This window comes from Chiloscyllium plagiosum, chromosome 4 (genome assembly GCF_004010195.1).
Source record: "Chiloscyllium plagiosum isolate BGI_BamShark_2017 chromosome 4, ASM401019v2, whole genome shotgun sequence".
Taxonomy (NCBI): Eukaryota; Metazoa; Chordata; class Chondrichthyes; order Orectolobiformes; family Hemiscylliidae; genus Chiloscyllium; species Chiloscyllium plagiosum.
In genome coordinates this window covers 98,967,061-98,979,474 of record NC_057713.1, presented here as the reverse complement: position 1 = coordinate 98,979,474, position 12,414 = coordinate 98,967,061, and positions in this window count along the sequence as shown.

The window sequence follows — 12,414 nt, the reverse complement described above, 5'->3', positions numbered from 1 at the left end:
GAGATTCACATGGATGATCCCTGGAATGGTAGGTCTAACGTATGAGGAACAGCTGAGGATCCTGGGATTGTACTCATTGGAGTTTAGAAGGTTAAGGGGAGATCTAATAGAAACTTACAAGGTAATACATGGCTTGGAAAGGGTGGACGCTAAGAAATTGTTTCCGTTAGGCAGGGAGACTAGGACCCATGGGCACAGCCTTAAAATTAGAAGGGGTCAATTCAGAACAGAAACGCGGAGACATTTCTTCAACCAGAGTGGTGGGCCTGTGGAATTCATTGCAACAGAGTACAGTGGAGGCCGGGACGCTAAATGTCTTCAAGACAGAGATTGATAAATTCTTGATGTCACAAGGAATTAAGGGCTACGGGGAAAATGCGGGTAAGTGGAGTTGAAATGCCCATCAGCCATGATTAAATAGCGGAGTGGACTCGATGGGCTGAATGGCCTTGCTTCCACTCCTATGTCTTATGGTCTTAAGTATCTCAGCAATGGCCCAGCAATCACTTTCCTAGCTTCTCAGAGTTCTAGGGTACACCTGATCAGGTCCTGGGGACTTATCCACCTGTATGCGTTTTAATACATCCAGCACCACCTCTTCTAATATGGACATGTTTCAAGATGTCACCATCTATTTCCCCATATTCTATATCTTCCATGTCCTTCTGCACAGTGAATACTGATGTAAAATACTCATTTAGTATATTCCCCCATCTCCTGCAGCTCCACATAAAGGCCGCCTTGTTGATCTTTGAGGGGTCCTATTCTCTCCCTAATTACCCTTTTGTCCTTAATGTATTAATAAAATCCCTTTGGATTCTCCTTAATCTTGTTTGCCAAAGGTGTCTCCTGTCCCCTTTCAGGCCTCCTGATTTCTCTCTTAAGTATAATCCTACTGCCTTTAAGAATTGGTTCAATCTCTCTCCTGTGTATACCTGACATGCTTTTTTTTTAACCAAAATCTAAATTTCTCTAGTCATCCTGCATTACCTACTCCTATCAGCCTTACCTTTCACTCAAGCAGGGACATACTGTCCATGGATTCTTGTTATCTCATTTCTGAAGGCTTCCCATTTTCCAGCCATCCGCCCCCAATCAACTTTTGAAAGTTCTTGCCTAATACCATCAAAATTAGCCTTCTTCCAATTTAGAACTTCACCTTTTAGATCCGGTTCTATCCTTTTCCATCACTATTTTAAAACTGTCAGAATTATGGTCACTGGCCCCAAAGTGCTCTCCTACGAACATCTCAGTTACTTGCCCTGCCTTATTTCCCAAGAGTAGGTCAAGTTTTGCACCTTCTCTAGTAGGTACGTCTATAGATTGAATCAGAAAATTTTCTTGTACACACTTAACAAATTCCTCTCCATCTAAATCTTAACACTATGGCAGTCTCAGTCTATGTTTGGAAAGTTAAAGTCCCCTATCATAACCACCCCATTATTCTTACAGATAACTGAAATCGCTTTGCAAATTTATTTCTCCACTTCCCAGTGACTATTGGTGAGCCTAATCAGTTTCCACCAAAATAACTTCCCTGGATGTATTCCCAGGAATGTCCTCCCTGAGTACACCCACAATGTTATCCCTTGTCTAAAATGCCACACCCCCTCCTCTCATGCCCCTCTTTCTATCCTTCCCATAGCATTTGTGTCCTGGAACATTAAGCTGCCAGTCCTGTTCATCCCTGAACCATGCTTCTGTGATTGCTATGATATTCCAGTCCCATGTTCCTAATCTTGAGTTCATCTGCCTTCCCTGTTAGGCCTCTTGCATTGAAATAAATGCAGTTTAATTTAGCAGTCCTACCTTGTTCTCTGCTTTGTTCCTGCCTGCCCTGACTGTTTGGTACAGTTGGGAAAAGAAGCAAATCAGTCTCAGACCGATCTCTTTTCCTCACTATCTCCCTGTGACCACCCCCCCCCCCCCCCCCCCCCACACACACACACAAACCTTCCTAGTTTAAATCCTCCCAAGCAGCTCTGGCAAATCTCCCTGCCAATATATTAGTCCTCTTCCAATTCAGGTCCAATACGTCCTTCTTATACATGTCACTTCTGTGCCAGAAGAGATTCCAATGATCCAAAATTGTGAACCCTTCTCCCCTGCACCAACTCCTTAGCCATACATTCATCAGCTCTATCTTCCTTTTCCTACCCTCACTAATTTGTGGCACCAGGGGTAATCCAGATATTACTACCTTCGAGGACCTCCTTTTTAAACTCCTGCCTAACTTCCTATATTCTCCCTTTGGAATCTCATCCTTTTCCCTTCCGATGTCTTTCGTTCCACCGTGTACAATGACCTCCTGCTGGTCCTCTCCCCTTTGAGAATATTCTGTACTCTGTCTGAGATATTCTTAATCCTTGTACAAGGGAGGCAACACATCATTCTGATTTCTAACTGATGGCGCAGAAATATCGGTCTGTGCCTCTGATTAGAAAGTTCCCTATCACAATTGATCGCTTTGAACCTGATGAACCCCTCGTTACATTAGAACCTGTTTGGTACCAGAAACTCGGCTGTTCGTGCTGCATTCCCCATAGAGTCCATCACCCCCAACATTTCCAAAACAATATATTTGTTTGAGATAGGGATAGCCGTGGGAAACTCTTGCACTACCTGCCTCCCTCTTCTACCTTTCCTGAAGGTAACCCGTCTACCTGACTGCATCTGCATTTTTTTCCCTTCCTATAACTGCCATTAATCATGCCCAGCTCCTGTAAATTCAACATTGCCTCTAACTGCTGCTCAAACCAATCCATGCGATCTGACAGGATTCACAACTAAACACACTTACTGTAGACATAATCACTTCAGATTCAGATAGACCAAGGATTTTAGTCTCATTCCAAAGACTTCAGCACAAAATCAAGGTCAACACTCCCAGTGCAGTACTGAGGGAATACTGCATGGTCAGAGGTGTTGTCTGTTATGCAGAATATTAAATGGAGATCCTGTCTGCTCTCAGGTGAATGTAGGAAACTAAATTAATTTCCAGCACATATAACTAAACTAAACCAAACTAGAAAAGCTGAACAATAGCTTTGATAAAGCAGGCATAGCTGTAAAAGTTGATGGCTACCTAAATACACCCCCGAATATAAATCTGCAATTCCTGAAAATAAGTAATTACCCTGAAAGTATATTGAGACAGGATCCTGAAATCTAAGCTGTCCAATTATCCAATATTATACATTCTCCTCAGGATAAATTTCTCGGAGTTTTATTTTTGTGGTTTGGTCAACTTCCTCATGAAATTGAGTAAATTAGGTAGAAGTCAGCTCTTGTGTATTTGCTGGAGGAAGTAACCCCAGTGGATTAATTTTAGTTCCATTTTATCTCATGGCCTTCTGATTGTCAATTTGACCGGCTGTGACAATCCATTACGGGCAAAATCATGATCCCAAGATCACAACTTCCAGTAGCTGGACCAGGATTGACATTTGCTACAACACTTTATTTTAAAATATCTATTCTCCCCTCCTGATGGTGCTGAGACAGTAGCTAAGAATTGGGAACTCGCAATGTGGTTTTCTAGTACGTTGTTCAGATATCTCTTAAGTGGTAAATAATGGATGACATAGTGCTAAGTAATTCATTTGGTGGAAAGGTGATTCCGTTCAACAATATACTAAGTGAATTATCTATTTTTTTTTAGAAGATTTGTAGCTCAGGTTGAGGGTCCGGACGTAAGTTTGCTCATTGAGTTGAAAGGTTTGTTTTCAGATTTTCATTTGTCACCATACTAGGTAACATCATCAGTGAGCCTCGGGTGAGACTTCATAGCCTCGGGTGAGACTATGTTACATAGTGTGGTGACAAAACATATAAAAACGAACCTTCCAGCTCAGCGAGTAAACTTCCATCCAAAACTAAGTGAATTTTGATCCTGAAATTGTTTCTGTTCGTTGAATGATAATGTGCATCATCTGTCACGTACGGAGTTCAGCAGATCAGCAAGGTTCCTGGTTGGTGATAATTCTGTTGATTTCAGCTGCAACACCAACAACTGGCTTTAAAAAGCAAATCAACCAGTCGATTTTTCAGAGGAAGCAGCTGCAAAGGTCAGGAAGTATTAAAGAGAGTGAGTGGCACTGGTGAAGCTGTGCTCCAGACTGAGTTAACATCTTCAAAGTCTCTGTTGGAATGATGGCCAGCATGAGTCAGCAGTTTCAGGACTGCCAACTAGAGGTATATTTCTGGCATGAGTTGGCAGCTTTACATGGGGGAGGGAGAAAATTGAAAGTGATGAATTAGCAAGTGGATGCATGCAATACTTTTTTTTAATGGCTTTTGGTATTCAAGTAAGAGCACACATTCTCTCATTTGCTATCCAGGGAGGGGACAGTATTGAGAGTGAAGATGGATGTCTTGCTTCTAACCTACATGATATTCTGATGAAAGGCCATCAATCTGAAATGATTAGTTTTGAAAACAGAACTGCAGATAGTAGAAATCAGAAACTGCTGGAAAAATTCTGTAGGAGGGCCGCAGCAATGGAGAGAAAGCAGAATTAATATTTCGGGTGCAGTGACCCTTCCTCTGAATGGGAGAGATTGTTCTGAAGGAGGGTCACTGGACCTGAAATACTAACTCTGTTTCTCTCCTCAGGTAATGCTGAGTTTTCTGAGCTGTTTCACTTTTATGGCAGAATGTTGCTATTCTCTGATTATTAACACTGTTGCCTAGTCTTTACAATTACCAATGAATTTCTTGGAAAAGGGTCAAAGTCTCCACCTGGCACAAGCCCATGTGTCTCTGGCCATAGGAATTTCAGTCCACTGCACTCTGTATTGCATCAGCCTGCATAAGGCTTACTGCTTTGAAGAACATTCGTTAACAACAATATTTGAATACAGTGTCAAAGATTAAAAATAACTGTTAATTCATACACAATGTGTAGATGTCATCTGTGGCTCAGTACATGGCACTCTCTCCTCAGAGAGAAAATCATGGGGTGTACACCCACTGCAGAAACTCAAATGCAGTAGGTTACAGGGGACAGCATTGACTGAGCTGATATATTTCAGGTGGGACATGAAACTAAGACCATATCTATTTTCTCGCTGGACATAAAAGATCCTGCAGTACAATTTACAAAAGAACAGAAGAGTTCTCCCTGGCATCCAGTCTTTATCACTCAATCAGCACTTAAAAACAGATTATCTGGCAATTATCACATTGTTGTTTCTGGGGGGAGGGGGTTACTGTATGCTAATTGGCTGCCCAATTTTTTTACATTACAACAGTGACTACATTTCAAAAGTGCCTCGTTGGTTTATAGTGTGCTTTAAAATGTCCTAAAGGTTGTAGAAGTGCAAGTTCGTTCTTCACTGTGGTCTTGTGGAATTCTCTGCCACAAAGAAAAGTAGGTGAACCAAATCATTGAATGATTTCAAGAAGGAGTTAGGTATAGCTCCTACAGCTAAAGGGATCAAAGGGTATAAGGAGTAGGGTGGAACAGGGAAGTGAGCCATGATCATTTGGAGTGGCTGAGCAGGCTCAAAGGGCCAAATAGCCTACTCCTGCTTCTATTTTCTATGTTTCTATTTGTATTTTATTTCATAAAATTCATTTTTTTAAGATAATTAACATGGTTGGAGAAGCAGGGTTGCAGAACGAGACATTTTCTAGGTCACATTGCCAGCAATTTTTGAATGGCTCAGTTATTTTAAGACACTGACCGGATTTTTTTTCTTCCACAGATGCTGCTGAGGATTTTTCATGAAATGTTCCCTAGTAACGGATGCAAAGGTGTTGAAGGAAGTAATCACCAGGAACTGGCAACTCCAGTTTGACAGTCAGCATTAACAACCATGTGTTTTAAATTTATTATATAAAATTATTAAATTTCTTTAACATTATTGTGAAAATTTATTTTTAAAAATCTTAATTTCCAGTAGCTCCTTGAAAGCTCATGTTCAATTCAGGGAAATCTCAACTCTCATGTGCAGGAACATTCATCATGCATAATATTTAACCAATCGTTTCACACAATATTTATTATAGAAAATTTATTAGCTCCTGTAAACAAATTAGGCAGAACAATTTATCTGGAACATGGATCTAGCATCAATATTTTGCTCTTTCACTAAAAACCTGGTGTCTTTTTTTACACTAAAAGCTTGTGCTACCTGCAGGACACAGTTAATACATTGTCTCAAAAATTAAATGAGAAACCGTTGTATAACTAGCCTTTTTCTCTAACACTTTGTTAATGTATGATTGGTGTAAAACTGGCCTTAAAAAATTTCTCACTTATTGTATTTCTCTCCCAATTGAAATCGTGAAAACAGACTTCGGGAGGAATGCCCATTTTTCACGTTATAATTATTCCCAGCATTTGTTTTTCTTGGATACAAGTTTGAAATATCCGTACAAGCAACATATTTTTAACGTTCTTCAAGGAACACTCTTACTATATTCTGAATACTTATTCTCAGATGCTAAGAAAATACCTTATTTCAGGACCTTTGAAGTTGGCCACTGTATGACTTAGAGGCACAATTGCAGAAAAGCTCAACAGCAGTAATTAAATATCTGAAGGGCACTTGATTCAACCAGACATCCCCCCCATGGGCATTCCTGTCAGTTTTCTGACCAGACTGGGTTCTCCCTCAAGAACGAGGTAAAAGCAAAATTTAAAATGAAAACAGAGTGTGCTGATAAACTCAGCAGGTCTGGCAGTATCTGTGGAGAGAGAAATAGACTTAACATTTTGACTCAAATAATTCCTCTTTCGAACGTAAGTTCCGCAGGAGAGTCATATTGGACTTGAAATGTTAATTGTTTCTTTCTGTACAGACCTGCTGAGTTTATCAGCACATTCCATTTTCATCTACTTCAGTTCAACAAAATTCTGACCATAGAATCCTCAACATAGTAAAATGATCCAAGGTGCTTCACAGGAATGGTTATCCAACAGAAAAAAAACACGAATACAGTGCATTGCACTTCTACAAACTCTGCTCACAATCATAACAGCTTTTTGATTTCTAAAGGATGCAAAATATGACTAATGTGGCAACAATCAGCTGTTTTTTTTTCTTTGTCAGGAAATGTCTAGAAGCAGCAATGTTGCTTAGGAAACTACTGTTCAGATTAAATTTCTTTACCCAGACCATAGTGGGAAAATGGAACTTGCTTCTATTCATTTTATTAAAGTAAATAACAGATTTTTAAGATGTGACAAATTAAGTGCATGAAGCAGAAAAGAATCAACAGTTATTTGAAACAGTGAAATGAAACTCATGTGATGCATGAATACTAGCATGTGTCAGTTGGGTTGAATTATCTGTTTCTGTGCTCAAGTTCTACTAAACTAATACTTCATAGAATACCCAAAATATTTTTTCCATCAATTCACTCACAGAATGTTGGTATTGTTGGCAAGACCAACAGTTATCTATAATTGCCAGTTTAGAGGGCAGTTAATATTTAGCCACATTACTGTTGGTCTTGAGCCACATATAGGCGAGACTATGTACATGAGTGTGGAACCTTAATGAATAAGATGGGTTTTACAATAGTTCAGTACTTTTCTGGTCACCTGGAATAAGATTAGCTTCTATTGATTTAGATTTAGATTCCGTTTTTAGTAGTGCAGGAGTCTTTTGTGGCTATTCCCGTTTCAAACAAGTATGCTTCCTTAGAAAATGTAGGGGTGATGGACTCTCAGGGGAATGTAGTATGAACAACCAAGTTTCTGGTAGCGAAACATGCTCTAATGTAATGAGGGGTATGTTGGGTTCCAAGCGATCGATTGTCATAGGGGAGTCTCTGGTTCGAGGCACAGACAGACATTTCTGCAGCCAGCAGCGAAAGATCAGAATGGCCTGTTGCCTCCCAGGTGTCAGGATTAAGGATGTCTCAGAGAGAGTGCAAAATGTTCACATAGGGGAGAGGGAACATTATTACCAACGATATAGGAAGGGAGCAGGATGTGATTCTGAAGGGACAATGTAGAAAGTTGGGCAGGAATTTAAAAAGGAGGTCCTTGAGGGTAGTATTATCTGGATTACACCAGATATGAGCTAGTGAGGAAAGGAATAGGAAGATAGAGCAGATTAATGCATGGCTGAGGAGCTGGTGCATGGGAGAAGGGTTCACATTTTAGGATCATTGGAATCTCTTCTGGGGTAGTAGTGACCTATACAAGAAGGATGGATTGCACCTGAATTGGAAGGGGACTAATATATTGGCAGGGAGATTTGCTAGAGCTGCTGGGGTGGATTTAAACTAGTAAGGTGGCGGGGAATGGACCTTGGGGAATAGTGAGGAAAGAGATCAATCTGAGACTGGTACAGTTGGGAAAGGGGCCGAGTCAAACAGGACAGAAAGGAACAAAGCAGAGGACAAGGTTGGGCTGCTAAATTAAAACTGCATTTAGTTCAATGCAAGAAGCCTAACAGGGATGGCAGAGAGTCTCAGAGTACGGTTAGGAACATGGGACTGGGATATCAAAGCAATTACAGAAATGTGGCTCAGGGATGAGCAAGGCTGGCAGCTTAATGTTGCAGGAGACAAATGTTATGGAAGGATAGAAAGGTGGGGACGTTTTTGATAAGGGATAGCATTACTGCTGTACTTAGGGAGTACATTCCTGGGAATACGTCCAGGGAAGTTATTTGGGTGGAACTGAGAAATAAGAAAGGGATGATCACCTTATTGAGATTGTATTCTAGACCCCCTAATAGACAGTGGGAAATTGAGAAACACACTTGTAAGGAGATTTCAGTTATCTGTAAGACTAAAACGCTGGTTATGGTAAGGGATTTTAACTTTCCAAACATAGGCTGGGACTGCCATAGTGTTAAGGGTTTAGATGGACTGGAATTTAAGTGTGTACAAGAAAGTTTTTTGATTCAGTATGTGGATGTCCCTACTAGAGAAGGTGCAAAACTTGATCTACTCTTGGGAAATAAGGCAGGGCAGGTGACTGAAGTGTCAATAGGGGAACACTTTGGGGCTAGCGACCATCATTCTATTAGTGATGGAAAAAGATTCAGTATGTGGATGTCCCTACTAGAGAAGGTGCAAAACTTGATCTACTCTTGGGAAATAAGGCAGGGCAGGTCAATAGGGGAACACTTTGGGGCTAGCGACCATCATTCTATTAGTGATGGAAAAAGACAGACAAAATCTAAAAGGTGAAGTTCTAAATTGGAGGAAGGCAAATTTTGATGGTATTAGGTAAGAACTTTCAAAAGCTGATTGGGGACAGATGTTCGCAGGTAAAGGGATGGCTGAGAAATGGAAAGCCTTCAAAAATGAGATAACGGGAGTCCGGAGACAGTATATTCATGTTAGGGTGAAAGGAGAGGCTGGTAGAATTAGAGAATGCTGGATGACTAGAGAAATTGAGGTTTTGGTTAAGAAAAAGAAGGAAGCGTATGTCAGGTATAGACAGGATAGATTGAGTGAATCCTTAGAAGAGTAAAAGGGCAGTAGGAGTAGAAGACAGAGGGTCGTGGTGGAGGGTTGCCTTTCAGACGAGAGGCCTGTGACCAGTGGAATGCCGCAAGGATCGGTGCTGGGTCCTCTACTTTTTGTCATTTATATAAATGATTTGGATGTGAGCATAAGAGGTATAGTTAGTAAGTTTGCAGATGACACCAAAATTGGAGGTGTAGTGTACAGTGAAGAAAGTTACTTAAGAGTGCAACAGGATCTTGATCAGTGGGTTGAGGTATGGCAGATGGAGCTTAATTTAGATAAATGTGAGATGCTGCATTTTGAAAAAGCAATCAGAGCTGGATTTATACACCTAATGGTAAGGTCTGAGGGAATGTTGATGATCAAAGAGACCTTGGAGTGCAGCTTCATAGTTCCTTGAAAGTAGAGTTGGAGGTAGATATGATAGTGAAAAAGGCATTTGGTATGTTTCCTTTATTGGACAGAGCATTGAGTATAGGAGTTGGGAGGTCATGTTGTAGCTGTACGGAACATTGGTTAGGCCACTTTTGGAATACTACATGCAATTCTGATCTTCCCCCTATAGAAAGGATGTTGTGAAACTTGAGAGTTCAGAAAATATTTACAAGGATGTTGCCAGGGTTGGAAGATTTGAGCTGTAAAGTGAGGCTGAATAGGCTGGGGTTGTTATCCCTATAAAATCATGGGGGGCATGGGTAGGATAAATAGACAAAGTCATTTCCCTGGGTTGGAGAATCCAGAACTAGAGGGCACAGGTTTAAGGTGAGAGGGAAAAGGTATAAAAGGGACCTAAGGGGCAACTTTTTATGCAGAGGATGATGCATGTATGGAATGAACTGCCAGAGGAAGTGGTGGAGGCTGGTACAATTATGACGTTTAAAATACATCTGGATGGGTATATGAATAGGAAGGGTTTAGAGGGATATGGGCCAAGTGCTGGCAAATGGGACTAGATTAGCTTAGGATATCTGGTCGGCATGGACGAGTTGAACCAAAGTGTCTGTTTCCGTGCTGTACTTTTTGATGACTCAATAACTGAACTTTAAATTGCATAGTATTCGTGGTTGGATATGAGTCTCTAAATCATAAGTCCAGACCTCTGATTACTAGATCTGTCAATTAACCACTGTGTTACCATTCCTTAGAATTGTAAATGAGAAAGACTAAGCCCTAATATGTAGTTTGAAGCTGTTATTTTTGGATAAGTCAGTATATTTGAGGTTTGATTTTTTTAATGCCTCCAGGTGACTGATTCCATAATGTTGCTTTTCCCACAGGTTTTTTTTAAAAAATGTTTTGCTTTTATTTCAAGTGCAAACAGCACTGAAGTGTGAAGTATGAAAATGTTTTTTTCTGATTGAATACAAGTGTGTCCAGGCATGAGGGATACTGTCAAGGAAAATTTGACTAGTTGTACTTGAACAAGAAGTTCCAAGTAACCTAGGTGGTCGGCAAAAGAATCAGCAGAGACATGAAAGGAAATAAAATACTGACCATGAATTACATTACCTGATAAATTGTGTAAAGCAGAATCAAAAATAATGTCCAAAATAGAATTGGATAAATATTTTAACAAATTTACAGGTCTAAGGGGAAAGGGCAAACTTAATAGCTTTTTCAGAGTTAGTACAGGCACAGTGGGCTGAAACGTCTCCTGTGCTGTAAACATTCATTTTATTTTACTTTGTATACTTTCGATTAGGATTTTCTTTATCTTCCAGAGTACTCAGTGACAGAAACAGCCTCTTTCCTTCTGCTCTCCCTTGTTGTGTCTTTATTTTATTTTTTGCCTACCAGATAGTGAATCAGGATGTCTTTTGAAATTGAGGTGTCACCTGGGGAAATGGTTGGAAAAGCTGCTCAAACTTTTGTAGGGTCTGTTTAATTAATTTAAAAGCAAGTAGCTACACATTTTTACATTTTAAAAAGTCAGAATTTCCGTATGTTCAAACGCATTTTCATTTTACAATATACTTTGTTTTACTCAATGCAGCCTAAGCAGCCTGAATGCACTTGCATTTTTATGATGGATCTTTTGTACCTTGCTTTCTCATACCAGTAAGAGACTAACAACGTTCACTTTATGTCAATTCATTTTTATGACTTTAGTACCTGTTTTTGCTAACCGAAAGAGAATTTTTGCTTTTACGAAAAAGTGCGCACAGTGAGAGTCACGCTGCCAAGCGCTTTCCCCAGGTACGACACTCAGCGTCTCAGCATCAAGCTGTCATAGCTTTGAACTGTGTATGTGAGCATCTGTGCTTTATCTCGATTTGTTTTGTGCATCCATTAGCAAGATGTATTCTAAGGTCTTAGAAAAGCCTCAGAGAGCTTGTAAGGCTGGTCAACGAAATAAAGACATTGTGCGTACTTGAACTTGCCTGCATCCACTAATTGTACTGTTTACACACAGAGAGAAGGAATCTTGAAAGCTGCCAAAGTTACTATTGGTTTTGCGAGTTGCAAAGTGGCAAAATATATTGCTTGACTTAGTCATTTTGTTGAAAAATACTGTAATTACAGAAGTTGGTTATTCTGGAATTTATTGGAAAAAATTGCTGAGCAAGACATTTATTTTTATAGAAGAAAAGCAGGCCAAGGTATCAAAGCACGGGTTTACCCTAATGCCTGTTATTTACGCCACTGGTGATGCTGTCCTTAGGCTTCTACTAGAGTTCCATTCAGAAAATCCAAGGGCACTTAAAGGTGTTGTTAAGAATACACTACCGGTTGTGTTTTGTTCACATCCAAGTGTTTGTAATACCCAAGTGATTTTCTTCTGAGTACATGTCCTTTTGTTGAAAAATACTGTAGAGAAAATAACCAATAATTGGTATCTTGTGATTGTTGATAACTGTGCTCCTTATCCACCTGGCATTGCTGAGAATGGTGGTAACATTCGTGTTGTGTTCTTACCATCAAATATGATGTCATTGTTGCAACCATGTGACCAAGGCCTAATAGCCACAATCAAGG